The 25,354-nt window shown below is 46.6% G+C and overlaps 1 long non-coding RNA gene across 2 annotated transcripts in view; it reads left to right on the forward strand.

Annotated features, from left to right (window-relative positions):
- Window positions 1–344: 344 nt before the first annotated feature.
- Window positions 345–25,354, forward strand: part of LOC125390124 (uncharacterized) — a 33,877-nt gene continuing 8,867 nt past the window's right edge. For both annotated transcript variants that reach the window (XR_015000509.2, XR_015736920.1), the window contains exons 1-2: window positions 345–520; window positions 14,327–14,516. This is a non-coding gene — a long non-coding RNA (uncharacterized LOC125390124). The remainder of the gene's footprint in view (window positions 521–14,326; window positions 14,517–25,354) is intronic.

Here is a 25,354-nt window from a genome sequence, read left to right on the forward strand (position 1 = left end):
TTGACATTAGACTAGCCAGCACAGTGGGTTTGCCCCAGGTCGGTTACTCTTCATTGTCAACGAGTTACTATGGAAACACATCACTAGTCGTGTCTATGAATGAGGGTGTGCCCAGGGAGGTCTGACCCATCCTGAATGTGGGTCTTCTTGCTCTGTCATCCTGGGACGGAAAACAGAAGGCCAGAGAGAGTAAGAAAGTCCAAGCTCGCTTTATCAAGGCGTCTCCTCCCGTGGGATCTGACACGCTCTTAGATGTCTCCTCTGGGGACGAGGGCTCTGTCCTTGTGACAGTCACCTCTGCCAGGCTCTATCTCCGGCATTGCTGTTTTGGGACACATGTCGATGACAACACTCTCAGGAAGAAAGCTTGACCTGAGGTCCCACGCCACCAGCCCTGGCATCTGGAGGAGCTCCTGGACTCTCTTCATTCTGGACCTACCCAGCTTCTCTCCCAAACACATCCTATTCATCTGGAAAGGATCCTCCCAGGCCCCTCCTCCTCCTCACACCCCTCGCCAAGGTCAGTTCTTATGTATCTTGTTGGTAGACTTTTCCTCTCGTTTATTATTAAACTTGCTGGAATAGTGACTGTTGGGATTGCGTTAATTTGCACGGATCTCCTGTCCTCATGTAGCCGGTATGGTCCTCATGCCTTCCGGCAATATGCCCGGTGTGGAGTGACAGAAAGGGTGAGCGATTGAAGGGCTAGGTGGGAGGAGAGGCTGGGAGCTCTGGGCTAGCTTCCATCCCCCTACCCCACGACTTTCAGTGGCTGCACGGATCTGTCTCTGTCTCGTGAGCCTGCTACCTCTACTGTCTCAGCACCAGGCTGACGTCTCTACAGGGACCTCTCCCCTTACTGCCTGCAGGCTTCCTCTGCATTCCCTTCCAATCCTAGTGAGCTGTTAACCCTGGCTCTTTTCTGTTAGGAGCTCCTAATGTCAGGATGGCCACCTCCTCCTGGCTCCCAGGTACTCCGCCAGGAAACAGTGGGTTTTAACACATATTGAGTTGACTGGACTATTGTAGATGGAGTGGGCCTGTTTACACTCTCTAAGACAAGGTATTTATCTACAATAGAATAACAATTCTATAAGAAAAACAGTACTTACTGATGGGCAAGTCTGTTCTGTGGGCTCCCTCCTCTAACAGCAGCGCAGGAATGGAGGCTGCTGTCTTCTCTGTTCCCAGAGACCACCCTGCTAACCACGGCACAATGGAACATTCTGCTGTCACCTCCATCTTTAAGGAGAGTGTAGTAGGTCACCATCATGACTGGGATAAATGATCACACATGGAAGGCTTAAAACAGACAAACTCGGGCTGGAGAGATGGCTCAGAGGTTAAGAGCATTGCCTGCTCTTCCAAAGGTCCTGAGTTCAATTCCCAGCAACCACATGGTGGCTCACAACCATCTGTAATGAGGTCTGGTGCCCTCTTCTGGCCTGCAGGCATACACACAGACAGAATATTGTATACATAATAAATAAATAAATATTTAAAAAAAACAAAAAAAACCAGACAAACTCAAAACAGAAAACCAAAACCAGACCAAACCAAACAAAATGAATAAAAAATGGACAAACTCTATGTTTCACTGTTTTGAGAAATCTACAACTGGGGTCAGTAGGGGTGCACGCCTTCCAGGGTGCTAGGGGTGAGGCCTGTCTCTAGTTTTTTGAGCTTCCTGCTGCTTGCTATCTCTGGCTCCTGGGTGCATCTTCTCCTTCACGGCATGTCTTAGGGTTGATGCTGACCCTGGCTCCCCCCATATAGACCCAGTATGCCTACTGTAGGTCTACCAGATAACCCGGGAGACTCTCTCCACCTGAAGGTCTTTAACTGAGTCATATCTGCCAAGTCCTTTCACCATGTCAGGTGGTATGCTCACTGGTTCCTGAGATTGATAGGTTGGCATCTTTGAGGGGAGGGTCTGTACCACCTCGAACATGCCCGATCTCAACAGTGAATGGGAGCCATTATTCTGTTTCTACAATGAAGAAATCAAGAAGAAAGTCTCCCACTATCGCTGGCTCTTCGTAGCTGCCCAGCTAACACATCTGGGTTAAAGTGGTTCTTCAAAAGTGAGATGCCTGGTCCCATTGTCTGTTAGTAGAACAATCTTCCTGGAGATTTGAGAAAAGTCCTCTGAGGTCACCGATTACTTCTCAGTTTCCGTGTCCCCCGGTGGCAGTTTTCTGAAGAGCTACTGAACACGGGACTGCCACTGAGTGGCTGATTGTCCCCCTAAGAAAGCCTGTGAGGCAGCATTTTCTACTATCACCAGAGGAAATCACGTCAGAGAGGAGTTTTGACTGGAAAGAATGGAATTAAGGATGCTTCCTGTCACAGAATACGCAGTGGGCATACAATAGTTTCGTCCCCAGGCTACTTCTAAGTTCCTCTGCTACCCAGCTGGCATCTGTGGCGCCTGTGTACATCCTGGGTACCTGCTGGGAAGGCAGAGCTAAACCTCTTGAGGGTGCTGAGGGTCACAGAAGCCCCAACATGTAAACACACAATTGCCCTGACTGTCAGGAGGTGTGCAGGGAGGAGGGACCTGAGCAGAGAGGACTCCGGATGGGTTTCACCTCTGATGGGAACCGCTAGACAGAGACATGGCTGAGGAGCTTACAGGCGATCAGGATACCCCAGTACACATAGGGTGGAGGGGCTGGCTACGCGGGGCCTGAAGCTGGTCAAGTGTAGAGAGCAGAGGAAGATGCCAGCTGTGCAGGATCATGAGAAGATGAGCTCTTTTCTCCTCAGAGGCAGCACCGTCCCTTCGCCCCACACTGCTTTATTCTTGTTCTCTGGGCTCTCAGTCTTTCTAATGGTTTTAGAGACAGGCTCTCACCATGTAGATCTGGCTGAGCTAGAACTCCTGTTGTAGTCTCAGTTGGCCTCAAACTTGTGATTCTCCTGCATCCGCCTCCCAGGTACTGGGGTTACAGGCACATTCCTGACCCTTGGGTCTTAATGAACAGTCAATTTAAAATAAGGCAGGATGTGTTTCCCAGGGGGCATCTAAAGCGCTGGGACGTGAGGGAGCATGTGTGGGACTGAGGCGTCTGTGCCGCTAGCTACTCCAGGGACTCATGCTACAGCCTTGGATCTTGAGCTCAGAATCGGAGCAATGCTGCTGCCAGGGCTCCGGGCTTACAGGAGAGCAGCGTGGCTTCCCTTTGTCGGAGGCAGATCCATTTCCCCAATTCTGATTGCATCCCTTAGTTCTGACACCAGGTAGCTGTAGAATTGGAGCAAATCATTTAACCTCGCCGAGTCTCCCGTTCTGACTGACAATAATAGCCTCCTCTCTGCCTGTTGACAGGATTAAAGGAGCCGGTATATGTTAAGTTCCCAGGCCAGATCGGAGAGCTTAGCTGCCAACTATCATGGCTGGGAAATTCTGCCCAAGGGAAGCTTTAATTACAGGCCGGTCCTCTTGCTCTCATCCCAGCGTTGGCTTCCAAGACAATTAACAGACCAGAGAGTTCTGCTACCTATCAGCCACTGGTGGTCAACAGACTCCCGATGTTGGCAAAAACACTGTCTCTAGAAGCTGGGCCACTTGGGCAGGGGCCAGCTGGTTGCTTCATAGCTCCGGGTACAGTCCAATCGGTGACAGTTATGCAAGATGCTAGCTTAAATATTTACTTGTTCATGGCCTCCCCAGTGTGGCAGGGCAAGGCAGAAAACTTGAGAAGCAGGGTGGCTTTGGCACCTCTGCTCCTAGCCTGGTAGACATATGTCTTGACGGGATGCATCCTTGCCAACTGGCCAGTCTATTGCTTTGAAAAAACATAGCACAGGGCTGGAGAGATGGCTCAGAGGTTAAGAGCACTGACTGTTCTTCCAGAGGTCCTGAGTTCAGTTCCCAGCAACCACATGGTGGCTCACAACCATCTATAATGCGATCTGGTGTCCTCTTATGGCACGCAGGCATAAATGCGGACAGAACACTGTATACATACTACATCTTAAAAACAAAGTAAACAACAAAACAGAAAGCAAACCACAACAGTATCACGCTCCACTCAGACTCAGGCATGGAATTAGAAGTGTCGAATCCCTGGCCAAGACTGAGAACTTTGAATAGTTGCCTCCATGAGCTTGGGTACATACCCATACTCACCACAACATGAAGGCATGAGGAGGGCTTGCAGGGACACACAGTTCAGCTCAAATAATCACTAGGACCTACACGCTTTTGTTATCTCATTAAGGTTGCCATAATGGTATCACTTCGCCATTATTCTTTGACATAGATACCTATGTCTCAGAGAAGGTGAATAATAATACCCATACAAGCTAGGACCAAGGCCACACAGCTAAAGGAAGAAGTTCACGATTTCACTTTAGCTCTAGTAGCATGGCGTAAAGAATGTCCCAGATCCTATCCAAAGGCTCTTACAGAAGATAGGTCTCTGGAGCTGGGTGGTGGTGGCACACACTTTTAATCCCAGCACTTGGGAGGCAGAGGCAGGCGGATCTCTGTGAGTTCAAAGCCAGCCTGGTCTACAAGAGCAAGTTCCAGGACAAACAACAAAGCTACATAAAAACCTTGTCTCGAAAAAACACACACACAAAAGAAAGAAAGAAAGAAAGAGAGAAGGAGAAAGAGAGAAAGAGAAAGAAAGAAAGAAAGAAAGAAAGAAAGAAAGAAAGAGAAGAGAAGAGAAGAAAAAAGGTCCCTGGGGGTTCCACATAGCTGTTCTGGCTTTATTTGACAGAGGAGAGAAGAATGGCCCAAAGCTTCCCCATGACTTGCTTCTGCTGAACATTTCTCAGGGTGGTGCTGGACAGGGTCAGATGTCCAAAGTGCTACATGGGTACCTGGAGTGAGGGAGGGCTGGGCAGCCAAGGACCTCTGCCTCCTGAGCAGGAAATGGAGTCTGTACTATTGAAAACTTTGTGGAGGGACTGATTGATCCATCTCCCGTGCTATCCAGGGTGCTCGGGTTACAAATAGCAGCACACACACACACACACACACACACACACACACACACACACACACCATTTTAGCACCCAGAGGGGCGGTAGGCACAGCCTGATGCCTACTCCTTCGAAGAGACCACCTGCGGGTCCCTTGTAACTCCAGCAGCCAGGCTATCCAAATCTGTATCCGAAGTTTTCTAGATGATTCTAAAAGCCTGGGAACCCTGGGTGGCCGCACATCTCCGGAGACAGAGCCAGGAGAAGGGTTTCGTATGGAAGTCTTCCTAGCAGTTTAAGCTGTGCCTCAGCTGTCACCGTTAGGCACTCTTGCAGGCACCAGAGCTGCCTCAGGTGTGAGTTGGTATCTTTGAGAATCTTGTGTTTCCTGGGGCTTTGGAAGCTGGAGGTCTGGGGCTGTTTTGGCCACTGCTCTTTCCCTCCCAACATTGCTTTCTTGAATTTCTCACTGGGCCACAGCAGCATTTCTGAGAGTCCTTGGTGGTGGTGGTGGTGGTGGTGGTGGTGTGTGTGTGTGTGTGTGTGTGTGTGTGTGTGTGTCTCAGGACATGCTCTAGAAGACTAGTCTACAGTGAAGTTAAGGGGCATCTTATTTGACTAGAGGTCACACCGCTGCGGAGGGCAACCCAGGGCTATTCCTGGGCTCTGTCTTGGCGAGGCGGGTTTCAGCTCTGCACAGCACACTGCCTCCTGACCCCAGGGTCTGAGGGGACTGTGAGCTGTGAGAAGATGACCAGCAAGTGATCAGAGCAGCTCTGGGGACCCCAAAAGGCTAACGGTCTCCATGGAAGCCTGGATCAAACGAACAATTTGAGTCAGGCTTTATGCGGTAGGTTTGGCTCTGGGGAGCTGTGACCCTGGGCCTGGCTTTCCTTCTCACAGTATCCTGGTGTGACTAGCTTCTGAGCTGGAACAATATAGGATAAGTGTGTGTGTGTGTGTGTGTGTGTGTGTGTGTGTGTGTGTGTATCTCTGGGGAGAGTCTGTGAACACTTGTTAAAAGTTCTAGAAAAGGAAATCAATCCCAATGAACAAACACATAAGGTGGTGACTGAGCAAACGCCTGTTTTACAGAAGCCCGTCAACTGGGGAGGAGAAATGATGGGGCTCCCCACCCCCACTTTTACCACCATTGGGCCTCCTTATTGTTTTCTTCGTCTCCAGGGTCGCAGCCACAATCTCATTGACTGGCAGAAAGCTCCATTAGAGCCTTGATGCAGTGAATGAACGACTTTGTAAATCTAGTGCTTGGTAAACATGGCGGATCTAGTGCTTGGTAAACATGGCGGAGGAGGCATTTCCCTAGCCCCGAAGCAGGCTGACTGGAAGGGACTATTGCCAGCCTGCCTAAGGCACCACACTTGGCCACATGGACTGTTTTTTGGAAAGCTGGGCCTCAAGATACTTTGTGCCCAAATAGCCTGAGAAGGAAGTCAAATAGGAGAGACAGGAAACAGGAACGTCAGGAGCCAGGGAGGGGGAGGCATTGTCAGGGAAAACAAACACCATCCAGGTGTGGCATGTACACCAACCAGTACTTGGGAGGCTGAGGCAGGGGGATTGTGGAGCGTTTGAAGCCAGCATGGGCTATACGGGCTACAGTGGGAGACACGGCCTCAAAACGGACAAACAAAAAGAAACATATACAAACTAAAAACCAGTGAAACTTTTCACAATCAGTGCACATTTCGAGTAAAACTGTGGCTGGAGATGTCAGATGAAAGGTCTCCCCTGCTTTTGTCACCTGAGCTCCCAGGCCTGCGAGTCATTCGAAGCTTTTTAGGTTTTGATGATAATAAAAATGTTTGGAAATAAATAACTAAGGAGACAGATATTCAGGAGGAGGCAGGAGAGGTTGGATAAGGTAGATCATTCCTGTGGGGCCTGGGGAGGGAGAGAGGAGCGAGAGAACTCATTTTATTATAAAATCAGGGCATTTTTCAGGGGTGCCTCTATGATACCTTTATCCACTGGGTCTATGTCCTTCAAATTGGGTGTGGTGCACCCTGCAGTCTGTCCTCAGGAGGATGAGGCGGGAGAACCTCGAATTTAAGGCCCACCAGGGTCTTAAACTGTATCTAGCAAGATTCTTTCTCGACAGCCAGACACAGGCAAACAAGCACCGTTCATTTCTCAGGCCTGTCAGTATTTGCCTTGTCCCTTCTTCCCTGAGAAGACCACAGCTTCCACGCCACACGCCACCCTCGGCTGTTTGTAGGCTGGTGGTCACTCTTGCTTGGGGACACGGCTATGGAACAGTCTCTGTCTGACTCAACTGTCTCATTCATTCTCCCGGGCATTTTGGGTTGGTTCCACTAACTCGTGTGGTCTACAGACAGGACTAACTCCTGGCTATGTCTTGGTTTTGAGGCTGAATCTTTGAGATTCGGAAATTGGGATTTTTGTCTGATTTTATTTGCATGGATTTTTTTAAATTAAAGATTTATTTATTTATTATGTATACAGTGTTCTGTCTGCATGTATGCCACCAGACCAGAAGAGGGCACCAGATCTCATTATAGATGGCTGTAAGCCACCATGTGTTTGCTGGGAATTGAACTCAGGACCTCTGGAAGAGCAGGCAGTGTTCTTAACCTCTGAGCCATCTCTCCAGCCTCCATCCTTGGATGTTTTGCCTGAATGTATTTCTATGCATCACGTACATGCCTGGTGCTCTCAGTTCCTCTGGAACTGGGGTTATGGATGATTGAACCACCATAGAGGTGCTGGGAACTGAACACGGGTCCTCTGCAAGAACAGCCAGTGCTCTTAACCACTGAACCGTCTCTCCAGCCCCAGGAACTGAGAGCTCCGAAAAGGGTCTTACTATTTGAAACAACGGCTCACATGTGCTGCTTGTGGGGATACGAGAGTGTGACTTGCTCTTGTTCATTGATAAATGAAAGCCTCAGCCGAACTAGGAAAATGGCATTGCTTGCTTTTGCCCGTGTTAGCTGGATTTCTGCTGCTGTGACCAAACACCGGAGGAAATCATCTCAGAGGACGAACGGTTTATTTGACTCATGGTTTCCAAGGCTTTAGCTCCTGGTTGGCCCAGTCACTTTTGGACTGGTGGTGAGGCAGAACACTACAGTGTCCTACGGAGGCTGCTCACGGTAGCCGGTAGCTGAAAGGCAAAGAGAGGGTGAGGAGGAGTCTGTGGCCTCAGTGCCCCCATCTAGGACACCCCGGCAGTGACTTAGCTTCCTCCCACCAGGCTCCCTCTTCTGAAGATTTCATCATCCCCCCACAGGTCCAAGGCTGGCTGCCATGCCTTTTATGTAAGAGCATTTGTGAGTCATTTAAGATCTACACTGTCACAGGGCTACTTAAGCCTCCCGATGCACCAAATTTAAATGTGCAAACCTCTTCCCCCAGCCAGCTACCTAAGTCCTCCGAGGGAAATTACAAGATACATCCTGCCTTTTGAAAATCAGAAAACGAGGGCTTTGTGTATCCCACACAAAATCAAAACGTGTAGGAGACATTAGCGCTTGGAGCTGTCGAAATGAATGGCAACTCTTAGGAGAGGCATTGTAGGAAATGCCATTGCTTGGGAAGTCTAGGAGAAATTTTGAAAATTTTCCTGGGAAGGTAACCTGAGGCCACAGAAGACAGGTCTCGGCTGCCTGTTTGATTTTGTATGTGTTCTGTTCTGTTCCAGAAAGGACTTGCGGTAGCTGATCGAAAGGATACAAAGCAGAAGTTTTGACGCACACTAAAAGGGACAGAAAGGTCTGTGTGACACAGCAGGAGCTGGGAGGAGACCTACGCACAGGCTTAAACACTTCCGTCCAGTGGGCTGCCAGCCCTGAGAACTCTCAGAGCAAGGGAGACGGAAGAGTGCGTAGCGTCAAAGCAGATCAATTGCTCAGGAGAGCAGTATTTTTGGAGCTCAGGAGAGAAAGGCCGTTCTCCTGCAGGCCTCCCCTCACCATCTGTAAACACAGGAAAGCTACAGTCCTATAGCATCCTGCCTCAGCTGCAGCCTCCTGCAGCCCTGAGATACCACTGGGGGTCCAGCTCAGTTTGCTCCCAAACGCTCTGTATAAGGCACATTTTCTATTTATTTTTTATTTTATTTTATCTGTATGAATGTTTTGTCTGCATTTATGTCTGTGCACTAACTACATGCAGTGTCCAAGGAGGCCAGAAGAAGGCATTAAATCTCCTGGGACTGGAGTTACAGATGGTTGTGAGCCACCATGCTGGCGCTGGGACTCGAACTTGGATCCTATGAAACTTGGATCCCTTTCATAATTTGGCTTATAGACTGAGAATCTAGACGATCTGGTCAGGCACTATTTTTAGCCTCTTCTTGCATCTTGACAAGTGTGAGGCACCATAGGAGACTGAGACGTGAGATCGCGAGAGAAGATCGGTCTGGTGTGCACTGAGCACCTGGGCAAAGTTCTGGTACCCCTTTTCTTCTATGTCGGTGCTGGGGTCGGTCATTGTTAGATTATCACTACCCCAGAGTCACTACCCCAGCCCACCACACTGTGCCTGCAAGACCCTCCAACCCTTAGCCTGCTGGGGCAGGGCTCAACTCTCCGATCTTTGTATACTTGAGACCGATCCCAGAGGATGGGACCTGGTAAATGTACCTGTACGCCATAGCCCCTCTGTATTCACGGGTTTTTTACACCAGTCAGACGCTGCTGCGGAAGCGTTCTCATGCTAGAGGATAAATAAGCCTGAAACTTTTGGTGGGAGCCTGAGGCTTTCCTTACCTGGACGCCATTGGGAAGCATAAAGGGGAAGGCTCAGGCTCCATCACATAGTGCTCCAGTGAAGTGCTCCTGGGTTGGCAGGGCAGAGGCGCCATCTAGTGGTCACTCCCAGAATATCCACATGCTCCTTTCCTGCGGCACTAATGACCTGGGGGCGTGTCCAACACTCATGCCAAAGGTTAATTAAGAGGTGGGAAGCATCTCTGGCTCCCTATGTTCAACCTGGCTGAGCATTTTGCGTGAGTGGCTGTAAGGGTCTGCGTAAATGGGGCGTCAATTTAGACAAGGGACTCAGTTAATTAATTGGGAGGTGACAAACTGCCACCTGGTATCCTCAAGAACTGAGTTCCGTCTGGGACATAAAAGTCCCAGAAGTGTTGTGTTGCCTCTCCTGTCTGGCTCCCTCTGATGCTGCCTTGCCTACAGTCCACTTCTGCCCGGCAGGACCCTGCAATTATCTTTTCCCTATCAAGTAGAAGATCCACCAAAGGTGGTACCTTTTCTGAGCCAGGGGAGAGAGTTCCAGCTTGGTTGAGACTGGGTCCCTGAAGGATTTATCTCTCCTGGGCAGGCCAGATGGGGAGCACCCACCAGCAGAGGTGGATGGTGACTGCCTTGATGGGGCACAGAACCCAGAGAAGAGATATTGATCTGGACTCCAGCCTCCAGATGCGGCTGCTCAGACTGTGCCTCAGTGGTTAACCCAGAAGGTTCCCTTCTTGGGCTACCCGAGATATTCTCAGAGAAGGGTGAGGCCTCCGGGCTCAGTATGCCTACTCAGCGTTCTCCGATGGGTGGTATGTGTGCCTCTGAGTTTCCCGATTGGCTAGCTCCCCTGCTTCTGTGCGAGCTACTCAGCCATATGCCCCTCACTTCATCTTGGTAACTCCGCCGGAGATCCCAATGAGACAGAGTTGACAGTACCAGCCAGTCAGTGCCCAAGGCAGGTTGGAATCCTGAACCCCTTCCAGGGTGTGATAATGGGGGCCTTTCCATCACAGAGTGTGGGCCTCACGGCCGCCAAGAGGACCTTTGTGTCAGGTTAGACCGTCTGACTAGATTGAGGCAAGGAGGATAGGATCCTCTGGTGTGGAGTGGGAGAGGTGGGTGATGGGCTAATGATAGAGAAAATTTGGGGGGTCCCCTCTAACTTCTACTTCAGATCTGCCCCCCCCCCCAGTCCAACCTCTCATAAATTCACCTGACCTGCTCAAGAAAACCCAACCGGTAGCTGCATTCAGCGGGCCTGCCCAGACCCACACGGCTGTGGCATAGTGAGCCCTTCAGAGGACGGAGGGACTCTGCCCCGGTCATCCTGGTGGCATCAGAAGTAGGGGTGGTGTCCATCACCCACCTGGCAGAGGCTAGTCGGCACCGTGCCACCTGGAGACGGTCACAGTTCCTACAGGCATTCCAGCCCCTCTGCGGACATCGCTGACCATGCCCAGCTGGGGAGAAAGCAGACAGCAGCTGGGACTCGGACCTCTCTTCTGCGGAAATGCTTCGCCGCTGAACGAGTCTGAACTGGTTCACAGGGGCTAGATATGCAGAGACCAGGGCTGGCAGAGTTTGGTTAGGCAGAAAAGAAAAGCAAGATTCAGGGCTCGTGGCGACATTCCCCAACACTCATGGACCCAGAGCCATTTAGTCCACAGACAACTCCACGCCCTAAGTCTTCTGCTTATTCGCATTTTATACGCAAAAAAAATGATGTGCAGAAATGTTTAGCAACCAAAGGGCCAAAGGCCCACAGCAACAAAGGGCGGAAGGGGGCTTTGATCCAGGCAGAACAACAGCATGAAGACCCGCATTCTCTATTGGGTACTGGGATGGCTCTATGCTGGGAAATGGCCAAGAGTTTGGACACCGGGGTCGGAGAGCTCTGGGTTCGTGCCCAGAGTCTCTTCCTTCTAACTGAGAGCTCAGGTGGGTTTCAGTCTCCTTAGCTGAGTGTGAAAGAGAGCCACACGACCTTTCTAGGACACAGGGGGGTTTACACAAGCCGATGATGTCACAGGTTTGGCTGGCACTCAGCCCCACACAGACTTTAAGTGGCTTCTTTAAAGAAACTTCTGCGGCCCAGGCCAGCGGCTCAGTGGATGATGCGGATGATGCTTGTGACTAAATCAGGAGAGATTTTATTGCAAATGTCCTCTCCCCCCCTCCCCCCCGACACCCAAGCCTCCTCCGGCCTTTGGCACGAGCCCTGTGTCCAGTTAGCGGTACCGTGGAAAACCCATGAGTTTTTTGTGTGTTGCTTCCTTGCCAGCTCAACCCAAACCCTTATAGTGCAGCAGACTGCTCCTGTTTCCTTTGCCAAGGGTGAGAGGGTGAGGGGCGGGGTTGTAGCTGGCAGCCTGTTGGGCCTGCACGGTTGGTCGGCCAGGGTCTGACTGTAAGCTCTTGATACCAGTAAGGCAGTGGACCCGGCAGGGGAAGGCTGAAGCCATCCTGTTAAGGCAAGCGCAGGCCTCTGGAGAGGCCTGTGTGGGGGAGAATGCGCGGCAGCCTGGGTACCACGGATGTGCTTCAAACGGGCTAAAGCGTCAGATTAACACACACTGACTAACACGAAACTTTCTACCGCCATTCTTTGTGTAAAGCACTATGTTCTCGTATTTGGGACAGGCCACAGAAGAGGATCTCAGTTCTGAAGACAGGGAACGGGCAAAGGATTGTGGGTAGGAGTGGGACCTGGGTTGGGTGCATGGATGGTTGTTTGTCTTAGAACATGACCTAGAAAAAGGAGGAATACAAGATATTTTCACGTACAGCACTCGGCCCATTGAATGGTCAGGGGCCTTTTGTGGGGGCTTTGCTTTGAGCAAACCTAAAGCTTTCCTTTCACATTGCTGAAGCCATTAGGTGTCTTGTCTTCAAGGTGTTTTTCTGGCATGCTCGGCTGCCCCCTTCTTGTGCTGGGGGTGGGGGTGGAGTGGACCAAGGGCCATGCATGTCCTAGGCAAGGGTTCCTCAGCTGAGCTACACGCAGCTCAGGTCTGCGCCTGCTAACACGATTGATGAGCTACAAGTCCCCGAAAAACCTGGGGTGGATGACACCCTCTCTTTGTTGGGAGAAGCAGAGCTTGCTTCACTTAGATCCCGCATGGAAGCACGTCTTTACACTCAAAGGGCTAAATTTTTCCCAAACAGAAATTCAGAAATCATATTTTTCCCCCAGCAAGCACTACTGAAAATGCATCAAGGAAGTAGATTTTTAAAAAATAACCCAAAAGGTGAGAATTGAAACCTTCATTCTTCTCTGTGTGTGTATGTATGTGTGTATGCATGTATATATGTGTGTGTATTTATGTATGTGTGTATGCATATACGTATGTGTATGTATGTGTGTATGCATGCATTGTGTATGTATGTATGTATGCATGTGCATAAATGTGTGTGTGTGTGTGTGTGAGAGAGAGAGCGGTTTGTGTAGGGTGTTTTCTTCACTCTCCACCTTATTCTTCATTTTTGCTTATTTTGTTTTATGAGCATGAGGGTTTTGCCTGCATGCATGTATATACACCACATGCATGCAGAGCCTATGAAGGTCAGAAGAGGCCACAGGATCCCTTGGAGTTGAAGTTACAGATGGTTGTGAGCTGCCCCATGGCTACTGGGAATCTAACCTGGGCTGTCTATAAAAGCAACTCGCGCTCTTGACTGTTGGGCATTTTCACCAGCCCCTCCACCTCACTTTTGGAGGCAGGGTCACTCACTGAACCTGGAGCTCACCAGTTTCGCTAGACTGGCTGGCCGCTGACGGCAGAGGCTCTGTTGTCGCCGTTGCCCCAAGCTGCAGCTGCAGGTGTTTGTCATTGCGCCTGGCTTTTTACCTGGGTTCTGGGGGAGTGAACTCAGCAAGCACTTTGCCGATGAAGCCATCTCCAAAGCCCCCAAATGTTCTTCCTTATTCACGTCTAAATACTAAGTGTTTATTTTCTGCCAGCGTCTGTCGTGAGTTAGACCAGCTAAAAGAGCAAAGCCAGACCAAAAAAGAGACAGACCGTGTTTCTCCTTCTGATTTCAGAACAAGTCTGTTTTGGGGAGCCAGTAGTTTCCAGAGGTGAGGTAGGAAGTGACTCGCTGGGCTGGGGTGGGGCGGCACAGGAGCGGAGATGTGGCAGCCATGTCAGAACCAGTCACATGAACTGTAGGTTAGTAAATGGGCTGGGGAGCTGTTGGTAGAGGGCCGCTTCGACAGGGCAGGCGCAAAGGCCCTGAGTCACTCAACATGCCCAAGGAGCAGAAGGGTGGCTGTGCTGGGGGAAGAATGAGCAAGTGGTCTCAGGGAGGTCATGGGGACCAAGTCAGAAGGTGAGTGTCGCGGGGAGAGGCGGGGCTCATGGGTGGGCCTGGGGACTGCAGCAGGTTTGTTAGGAAGAGAACCGGCTGACTTGTGTTTTACAGGATCCTTGACTCGGTGCAAAAATAATAAATACAGGCAAACACAGAAGACGGGAGGAGGCTAAACGGGAATAGCAGGTCCAGGTGCTCTGACTGCGGGATGGGGAAAGGGGGGCTGTTAGGGAAGGGGAGGGAATAAATACTGAAGAAGAGGGTGCCAAAATGACAGTAAAGGTGTTTGAAAAAGTCACAGTCATGGCTTCTTAATTTGTTTTTTCTTCTACTAGGCAGGACTGTCATCGGATGAAGTGTCTCAGCCGCCTTGGCAACTGGAGCGAGTGAATTAACCATGCTTTTATTTTTGGATGCTTTTACATCATGGGTATTGAAGTCACAAGTGTCACATGATGGAAGGACCTTTGAGTCACCCCCTCGGTGGAGGACTGATCAATCTAGAACATTCATGCCGCCCTTTGAGTGAGTGAAAATTAAGCTTTCATTGGAGGGTTTTTTTTCCTTTTGTCCTAGCAATTGGCCCGTTCTGACAGTGACAATTGCTGGATCCCAGCAGACAGAAACCTTTGGGGTAACTGATGGGCCACACGGGTCCTAAATGACGGCATATCCAGTGGTTTGAAGCCTGGCCAGATCAAGTCTGATGTGAGAACAGTGAGGGAGAAGTACAGGCAGGAGTCTGGCCATCTGGGATGGGTTAGTGTCAGGAAGAGGCGCCTGCCACCCAGGGAGGAAGAAGAGTCAAAAGCCTCGACCTTGCATGTGCCATCAACCCCCGAGACCAGGCTCCCCGAGAGGGTCCCCGAGAGGGGACTCAGAAGAAAGAAACGAAACTCCAGTCATGGTGGTACACACCTGTGATCCAAGCATGTGAGCCCCTAGGAAGCTGAGACAGGAGGATCAAGAGTTTGATGGGCAGTTGGGGCTACAAACTGAGACCCTGGAAAGAAGGAGGGAGGGAGAGGAAAAACCACATAGGACATAGTATTTCATGGTGACTTCTGAATCATTCATTCATCCATTCATTCACTGAGCTCCTGTACTGTTCCAGACACCGGACACTGGAGCAAACTCTGGGAACGAAGGATACAAGCAGTTGATGGATCTTACGTTGGATCAGGGGAGGCCACTTAGCCCATTTTCTGCCACTGAGAATGCCCAAGATAAACAACTTACAAGGAGGAAATGTTTGTTTTGGTTTTGACTTCAGTTGGCTCCTGCGGCTTTGGCCTGCATGACAGGAACACCCCACGGAGCAAACATGTTCATCTCATAGCAGCCAAGAAAGAGAGTAATGGGGTGGGGCGGAGAGGAACAGGCTGGAGACCCAGACTCTCTTCCAAGTCATACCTCTGCTGACCTAACTGTCCCACTAGCTGCTACTTCCTGAAGGTTCCTCCGCCCCTCAGTCATGCAGTAGGCCAGCAGTCAGTCCTTTAAGACATCAGTTTGTGGGGGATGGTTAAGACCCGGGAACACATGACAAAGGGCTATGAAGGAGTTGACAGATGTACAATCGAGGGGTTTTGCTTTGCCAGGGAGCAGGGGTGACACAGAGTGGTGGGGAGTAGAACTCAAGCTTGCGAGAGTAGAGGAAGGCGGCGAAAGGAGCATTCGTCCTTCTAGGCGGAGGGGACAACGTGGGCAAAGGCCCTGTGGCAGTTGGGCTGTTGGTGCAGGAGTAACTGAACAGAGTGAGAGGAGGAGAAAGCCAGGGACAGCAGGGTGACAGGAGGCAGAGAGAAAGGGGCAGGGTCATGAGCTGTCGTCATTTAGAAAGTCTCAATAGGAGCGTTCTGGACCAGGTTGGCCTCTGGACATGTGTGCAGGGTGTTGTTTTGATGACAGTAATTGATGTGGGATACCCAGGCCACTGTGGGTGGCACCACCTGGGCAGAAGGTAGTGCAGTTTGTAAGTGCAGACCAGGCTAGGCCCTAAGAAAAGCAGGCACCAACACTCTGCGCTTGACTCTGGGGTAACTAGCTGCTTCAGGTCCCTCGCTCAAATTTCTTCAGCGACAGACTGCAGCCTAGAGTTTTTATCAGGGTGTTTTTCTCATAGCAACAGGAATTAACCTGGAACCCTGCTTCCTGCTGTGTTTTAGGGGACCCACCTCCATCTTCCACACTGGGGAAGTTCTGTGGGTGGCTCTTTCTAGACTTGTCCCTGGTAGCTGCTTGAAGCTGACGCAGTTCAGAGAAGAGGGCTTCACCCCTCCCACCTTCTTCTCCAACACCCCCAGGACAGTGGACTCAGACACAGGGCCAAGCGTCCTAATACTGCAGACAGCTGGTGTGTGCAGTGCGACTGAATATTGACTTTATTGCTAGAATTTTCTAACCTTGGTTCCCACTGATCCAAACCAGAAGCTTGCATCCAGAAGTCTTCTCATCTTGTAATACTGGGAGTGAGGGGAAGCAGCCCTGGTCCTGAGCAGGGAGCAGGCCCCGTGGAACCTGCCTCGTGCACAGTGCCTGGAGACAGAGTGGTCCCAGTGTGCCCAGATCCTGACACACCAGCTGCAACAGCTGTGTCTTGTTACCCACTCCGATCAATCCTAACTTTTAGATGTCACCTAAGCCACATTGCATATGGCAGGCCACCGCAGCCACACTAGCCAGGTGCGGGGGTCACAATTTGCAGGCCTTTTTTGGGAAGACATACCATCACTTCCTTCCTGTCAGATCAACTTCTGAGACTGAGAACTGACAAGAGGAATCTCAGAGCTGGGGAAACGCTGAAAGCTCAGAGAAGCAGAGCAGCCAGTGACTAGAGCTCTTACCGCTATGACATCTCCAGACTGAAAAGAGGCTGAGCTCCTGTCTCCTCCCTCCTTATATTCCTCTCTCCACCCAGTCATATCACTTCCTGTCTGTCTGTACAGACCTCCAGACCTCTATAGTTAACTAGTGGCTAGCTCCTTCCTCTGATCTTCAGGCAAATTTTATTTGTTAGAATACAAACAAGGTATATTTCCTTTTTCTTTAGTCTAAAATAGAAAAAGTTACAACTAATATAAGAAAAACTACATATAATATGTACAATAACTACATACAATATATAGACAACAAATACATCAGTAATGTCTAGTCCATTAGCAATGATAAATTCAGAGGAAAATACTCCACATCTATCCTATCTTGGTTAGTCCAAAAGGTTGACCTAAATCATTTTCTATTTGAACTTGCATTGCCAAAACTGTCTTTTAATGTTTCTCAACCTTATATACATTTCTTTAGTGAATTTCTTTTCTGAATCTGGTAACAAGGAAAACTAACTGTAACTATAATGTCTTCAACTCCATTAGAGACCTGAGAAGGAAATAATATTATCTGAGGAAATAGGAAGTGTGAGCAAGCGACTTCCAAAAATTGTGAGAAATGACAGAAACATCTGGCTGCCTGGGCAGTCATCCAAAGCCCATCTGCAGTGTTGGGCATCTATCTTTGGCATACAGACTTAGCATATCTGACTAACTTTTCTGTGAGGGAGGGTATTCAGAAGGGCTGACCTAACTTGTCTTGGCAAAGTTCGGCAGTCCTTTTTTTGTGTGTCCTGCTTATCCAATTTGGACAGCATACTTTCAGCAGTCAAGGCAAGAGCACTTTCTTGCCTGGTGGCTTACTTTTACCATAAAGAAGTAAACTCCATATGAAGTGTCCATAATTTTCTCTGAAGTAGAACTTCATGCTGAAGTTGCCAGGAACTTCAGCATGTCTCATTGTTATAAAAGAATCTATGTCATTAAAACATCTTAAATACCATATTATGTAGATCTCTGAATTGTTTGAAGATGACCTGTCTATCTAAAATACGTCTTTGTTTGACCTTGAAAACATACCTAAAATAACTACAAGTCTGATTATAATAGGTTATAATTGCTAACCTGCATTTTCTTATTAACCTAAATACTTGGTAATAATAACTTTCAAGGACTAAAAATTTGCATTACATTGTTAAATGAGCTGTATAGGTAATACCTTTGGTGCGGGAGAATTATCTGTATTCTGTCAATCATGTATTTTAATAAAACGCTGATTGGCCAGGCAGGCAGTATAGGCGGGAAAGCCAGACAGGAAGTAGGGGTGGAGCAAAGAGACTGGGAGTATTCTGGAAGCAGAGCTCCCTCAGCCACTCCTGTACAGACCACCGAAGAGGCAACATGTAAGCTGTCACACTGAGAAAGGTACTGAGCCCATGTGGCTAAAATAGATAAGGATAATGGGGTAATATATGTTATAAGAGCTAATAAGTAGCCTGACCAAATGGGCCAATCAGTTTATAACCTAATGTAGACTCCGTGTAATTTTCCTTGGGACTTGCTGGCTTGTTGGGGTACTGGGTGGGACAGAAACCCCAACAAGCCGGCCCTTATGTTACATATGGCGCCCAGACGTGGATAGGTGAGTCCACGGAAGGCCTGGGAGAGTTTGGGAAAGAGTAGAGTGGGGTATGTTTTCTTGGTGGCAGCAGTTTTTCGGTTCTGCTCTGCTTGCTAGAGGCGGGCAAGTGCTCTCATCTAGGAGAGGCTTCTTGACTCAGCCTTGGCTGCAAAACCTTGCAGCTCATTGGGAGGTCCTGCCACGAAACACTTGGATGCTGTTGGTGGAGAGCTGAGCGCATGCTTTTCGGTCGTAGCAGGAAAAAAGCTGTGCTGTTTTGAAGTGCCGGCTTTCTGGGCTGTCCTGCCAGGACAAACTCTGACTCTTGCAGGCAGGCAGTCCGACTGAGTGTGGTCTGTGAGCAGAATGATGCAGCTTGCTTGCTAGCAAGGACCTTGAAACACGACAAGTTGTGGCAGTGAACACAGCTGTGGCTGGTATCTCAGCTATGAGTCTGGAAAGCTAAGGAATGAGCTGGATCTAGCTGTCAAAGCCACGGCTTCCCATATTGCTTTGTAAATTAAAGGCTCATGTGGTCAGAAAAAGAGAGAGAGATACAGTAAAGAGAGGTTCAAAGACGAAAAAAACCTCTAACTGGTTTACTATGTGTTAAAAATATATACAGGCTAAAGGTTAAAGTTCTTAGGGTAAAAAGGGAAGAAAGAGAGTAGTTGGGTGTGGTAGAACACACCTTTAATCCCAATGCCTGGGAGGCAGAGGTACGTTGACCTCTGAAACTTCAAGGGACAGAGGTAGAGATTGACCTCTGTGACTTCAAGGTGTGGTAGCACACGCCTTTAATCCCAATGCCTGGGAGACAGAGACAGACAGATCTCTGTGAGTTCAAGGTGTGGTAGCATACACCTTTGAGCCCAGCACTGGGGAGGCAGAGACAGAAGAATCTCTGTGAGTTCAAGGACAGCCTGGTCTACAGAGTTATTCCAGGACAAAGATATATACAGAGAACCTATCTCAAAAAGCCAAAAGTTAAAAGTAGAAATAAAAAAAAATAGAGGTTAAAATAAAGCTGCATAAAGATGGAAAATACACAGAGAATCGTGATACTGTATGCTATTATGCTCTCTTTAAATTGTTTGAATGCTGAGGAAGGAGCAACAGCTGCTAAAGGACTGTTGTTTATAAATACTGCTGAACTAACCCAAAATAGGTATTTTGAAAATACCTTGGCTTCAAAACTAAAGTCAAAAGGTTTGTTACTTTGGAGAAGAGATTTTGCTTTTGTTTCCACAGAAAATGAGAGGTTGTGGATTCATTCTGAGTTAAGAAAAATCCAGTATGACCAAGGGAGGCCACCTGAGAAATCTCCGACAGGAACAGATGGCCCAGATGTCTGAGTTATATATCCAGAACAGATTCAAGACTGCTGCCTAAGATGATGAAGACTCACAGGATACTTCAGTCAGGACTTGATTATAACTCTAAATTTTCTTTAGGTCCCCATAAGATTATCAGCGCCCCCAACCAGCAGGAAGTAGCCTGAAATACTACGCCCACATTCCCAACAAATGGACTATGGGTATTTGCCTTTGTTTAAAAAAAAAAAAGAGGGAAATGGTGCGGGAGAATTATCTGTATTCTGTCAATCATGTATTTTAATAAAACGCTGATTGGCCAGGCAGGCAGTATAGGCGGGAAAGCCAGACAGGAAGTAGGGGTGGAGCAAAGAGACTGGGAGTATTCTGGAAGCAGAGCTCCCTCAGCCACTCCTGTACAGACCACCGAAGAGGCAACATGTAAGCTGTCACACTGAGAAAGGTACTGAGCCCATGTGGCTAAAATAGATAAGGATAATGGGGTAATATATGTTATAAGAGCTAATAAGTAGCCTGACCAAATGGGCCAATCAGTTTATAACCTTATGGAGTCCTGTGTGTAATTTCTCTTTGGGATTTGCCGGCTGTTGGGGTACCGGGCGGGACGGAAACCCCAACAAGCCGGCCCTCATGTTACATACCTTGAACAAGAATAGAAATGTACATATAATATGTTCTAACCAAAATAACTTTAAATTTATATCAATATACAGAAATCCATATCAATATAAAATATAGAAATGTACATATAATATGTTCTAACCAAAATAACTTTAAATTTATATCAATATACAGAAATCCATATCAATATAAAATATTTAAAATAGTTTCTTTTCTAGTTTAAAAGTAGATTTAATAATCTACCTTTTAATCCTATTTTTATATTCCTCCTTTTTCTTTTCAGAGTAGACTCAATAATATACCTTTACATACTATCATATCTATACCTTCCTTTTTTCTTTTCAAAACAATAACCCTGAATCTATACTCCTTTGTTCAACTTTTTTTCCTGACCATTACCAATAACAACTTGTAACCACCTCCCCAATACAGTGACAAATATACATAACCCAATAACAGACCAAAAACCACCCACCCCACCTCTTGGAATGTGGGCATTATGTTCTAAAATTTACCTCCTGCTGTCTGAGGGTGATGGCATCTTTAGGAGATCCTGAAAAGATTTGGGTTAATTGTCAAGTCCTGGGAGAAGTAGCTTATCATTTGTTGTCCACTCTCTGCATAATGGGAAAATGCAGGGCAAGTCCTGGATAGAGCAGTCTGTGAGGCTGGATCATCTCAGCTAGCCACCTCAAAATAGTAGCAGTTTGTAGCCAAAAGTCAATTTTTCGATGGTATTTTTCAGCTTAGTGGCATTATCATAGTTTTGGTGGAATTGTCATTATGGTGTCCCATCTCCTTTTGGAGACTTCAGAGGTCACTGTTAGGCATGGTCTTGGTTCACTACAGTAAATTTAAACATTTTAAATATCATTTACAGCAGATCTCAGAGGTTAAAAGATCATACTTTGTTATGTCCATTCAAAGCACAAAAACTTAATGCCTAGTTACCAGATAGAGACTCAAACCTGAAATCATGTACAGGAAGATAGATGAAGCCTTCTTCTAGAATTAGTACTTTATATGACCATTAATAATATCACGACAAAAAGTTTAAAATATATAAATTAAATTTATAAATTGTGAGATAATATTTATACTTTAAGTTGTTAAAGAGTCAAAATGAAACCGAAGGATTATGAGATTAGTGACACTACAATAGTCCCTTAATTTTTCTTTTTCTTCTGTCCCATGACAGGTAACTCTTCTGACATGAGACAGAGGTTTTGGATTTCACTTTAATTTAAAGTATGTTTGGGTTTAGATGACAGAGCTACACTCCAACTTCAAAGCCAGATTTAATTTTTAATTGGACTGAGACTACAAAAGACCATTTGCATTTTATGTCTGTAGAAAACAGCAGAAACAAACATTTGAGAAGATTTATAAAGTTTAATCCTGTTGGAGATGTGATATGCTAATAGGCCAAATCACTCTTTTTCTTGGGAAATTTTTTCTAGATGATTTGTCCTTTTTCTTCAGATGTCTCATTTGTACAGTGGTCTTTGGATTACTTAGCTGGATGCATTTACTCTCCTGAAATGACAAAAAAGAAAACCTTTCCCCAACCCTAACTTTGGGGAGGTTCCCTTTGGGCAAGGTATATCTGATCCAATGAGAAGCGTTTGTTAGTTGTATAAGTAAGTTTAGATTGAATGGTCACACTGGTTGATGAACTATTACCTCTTCTAATCAAGAGGTCTCTCTTGTTCAAATTGAACCTTTATCAATTTTGATGGTATCCATAGTTTTTCTTCTCCTGTGGAAACAAAAGCAAAACCCTTTTCCCAACGTAACACATATCCTGGCTTCCATTCTAAAATTAACACATTTTTTTTAAAGAATACAGGCTAATTTAATTCCATAGTTTTTTCTATTATACAATGTCTCTCTGCAACTGCCATTTCTTTCTCCATCAGCATTTGGAAAATTCAAAGTTAATAAAACATTATGCAATCTGTTTCCAGAGGCCTTTATTACCCCTTTCTGTTTATGTAGCATATCCTTTAAAGTTCAATTTGATCTTTCTATAACTGCTTGCCCTGAAGGATTGTGTGGTATACCTGTAATATGCTTTATATTATAATAAGCAAAAAACTGTTTCATTTTACTGGAGACATATGCTTGAGTGTTGTATGTCTTTATTTGTACAGGTATACCCATGATGGCCTTAACTTCTTGCAATTGTGTGATTACCAAATCAGCCTTTTCTGAAGTCAAAGCAGTTGCCCATTGAAAACTCAAATAGGTATCAATGGTATTGTGTACATACATTAGTTTTTCAGATCCTACAAATTGGAACACATCCGTCTGCCAGATTTCATTCCTTTGAGCTCCTTTTAGGTTATTCCCTGCAGGTCGTTTCCTTATCATTTTCTTGACTTGTTGCCAAGTGATAGAAAAATATTTTTTCAAACCTTTGCTATTGACATTATTTTTAAAATTAAATTATAAAAAACCCAGCACATTTCCTATCAATAGTTGATCAGTTTCTTTATTACCTTGTGCTAAAAGGTCTGGCAGATCTGTATGGGATCAGATGTATAGCATATATGTGGAATGATTCCTATTCTTGAATATTTCTTGCAGCTGAAGAAATAATCATCAATTCTGTATCATCTGGTATAAATTCAGCAGCTTCAGTATGCAAAACAACTCTTTCTGCATATTGCAAATTAGTAACTACAATAATATGGTCTGTAAAATCTATCAATACTATGAGAATAGCATATAATTCTGACTTTTGGGCAGAATCATAAGGGCTTTGAGTCACTTTACTTAAATTTCTGATTTGTAACCTGCCTTTCCTGATTTATTTGCATCAGTAGAGAATATAGGTGCTCCAGTGATTGGTGTTCCTCCTACAATGCGAGGAATGATCCAATTAGTTCTCTTTATAAATTGAATTCTCTTGCTTTTGTGATATTTGTTGTTAATCTCTCTCAAAAAATTACTTTTTTGTAATTTGTAATTTGTAATTGGCAAAGTAAGTCTTTGCCAAGGTTTACTTTCTAGCAAGGGCTATTGAGTTTCAGTCTCAGTGACCCCTCAGGTTTTAGAGAGAACACTATGGCGAGCAGGGGAACTCAGAAAAATCTGAGGGCAAATGAATCCTCCACTATGTACTTTTTGCATCAATTTCTTTATTCTTTTGCCACCCTCCACGGTTTCCAGTTACTGTACACATACAGACACAATCAGCAATTCTCTGACAACAGCAAGGTTACAAGACTTGCATTTTTTAGGATCATAAGAACAGATAAAGGGCTATACACAGCAGACAACTGTCTATACACAGCAGGCAACTGTCTATACACAGCAGGTAACTGTCAGCTTACTTCTTGGCTCAGGGGAGGCATGACTTGTGGAATGCCCAAGCATATCTGAGAGGTGAAAAGGAGGCTGAAGAGGAGGGGACTATAATTTCTAAGAAGGGAAAAAGGGAGCTCATGTATTAAACTACATTCCTAAGTGTGGCTAGTTAAGCTAAAGGTTTGTAATTGATAAGTATAGACAAAAGGGGAAGAAAAGCAGCAACACTGTCTTCTCTAAGCACTTTCTCTGCTCCCATGGCATCTGGGAACAGTATCAGGGCAGCCATAGGAACTGGCATAAACTGCAGAGGGAAGCCTGTGGTGTTTATTCTGCGATAGCACTTTTGCCAAATATTAGCTGGCTAAAAGGGGACCCCTCAGATCTAAAAATCACATGTCACACCCTAAGCAGTTAGAACAACGGGAACTTTATAGTTAGGTAGTATAAAGTCCGGTATCTGACAATTTTCAGCTTCCTTGGGTGAAGTGCCAGCCCCTGTTCCCACTGATGCTCATGAGAGAAAGGTTTGTCCTCCAGAGCTGGTTAAGTAATCAGTAGCCTTTTCCTGTTATCTTTCGGGGTTAAGACACAGTTAATTTCCTAGCTAAGGTCTTGTCTCAGTGAAACGGAGGTAAAAGTAAGTACAGAGTATTAATAGCTTGTAGAACAGGGGTCAGCTGAGGTCAGGTGACTTCAGGGCACCCAGCCCTCCTTATCTGTGAAGGCAACTAATCAACTTGCTCCGACATGCTGCACCCTCCTCTCAGTGCCTATCAGTGAAGGTCCAAAATGTGATCTGTTTGCAAGACTCCTCTCCTGGCCAGATGTCCCACCATAAAAGATTGTTGTGGGGAGCTAGCTTCTATATTTATATCAGGGAATGGAGCAGAGATTTGACTATGAGAACAAAGTTGCTATTTTTCACTGTGTGAATACTTTCACACCAGGGCCCCATGGTGTGGGTACAGGTCACCCAATACACCAGTATGTGTGGAAGATTATGCCCAGTAATTAAGACACTGCTGAAGCGTTTGGGATGAATCCCACTATAGAAGGAGAGCACTATGTCTTCCCAGGGGATTTACAGTAAGGACAGCCACTACTCAGAAGTCGGTAGTCCCACCACCTTGCACCTGGGCCTGTCTCCATCAGAACTCATGGCTCTGGTGGGTTGACTTTTTGATTTCTCAGATGAAATTTCACTGCATAATCCTGTAAACTGCAACAACTTCCTGCCCATAATTTGTCAATTTCATCATTAGTAAAAGTTACTATAATTTCTGCTGGGCCTATTCCTGCTAAAATCTCAATTTTCCTTTTAGAATCATCTGAGAGACCTGTTCCACATATGTTTTTAAATTTTTACTCTGTTTATGTGGTAAAAAAATCTATTGTAAGATAACACCTGCTCTCTACATTAATATTCCTATAAGAGAAGGCATAGAGGTAAAATAATCAGAATGCAATTAAGATCTGGCTCCAAATGGCCTACATGTGCATCCTGTACCTTCTTTTCCACCAATGCCAATTCTCTCTCAGCTTCAGTTGATAATTTTCTTGGACTATTTAGATCCTTGTCATCATTTAAGGTTTTAAACAAATTACATAGTTCGTCATTATTTTACCCCAATAGTGGGCCAAAGATTA

Source organism: Myodes glareolus, chromosome 2 (assembly GCF_982192425.1).
Source record: "Myodes glareolus chromosome 2, mMyoGla1.1, whole genome shotgun sequence".
Classification (NCBI taxonomy): domain Eukaryota; kingdom Metazoa; phylum Chordata; class Mammalia; order Rodentia; family Cricetidae; genus Myodes; species Myodes glareolus.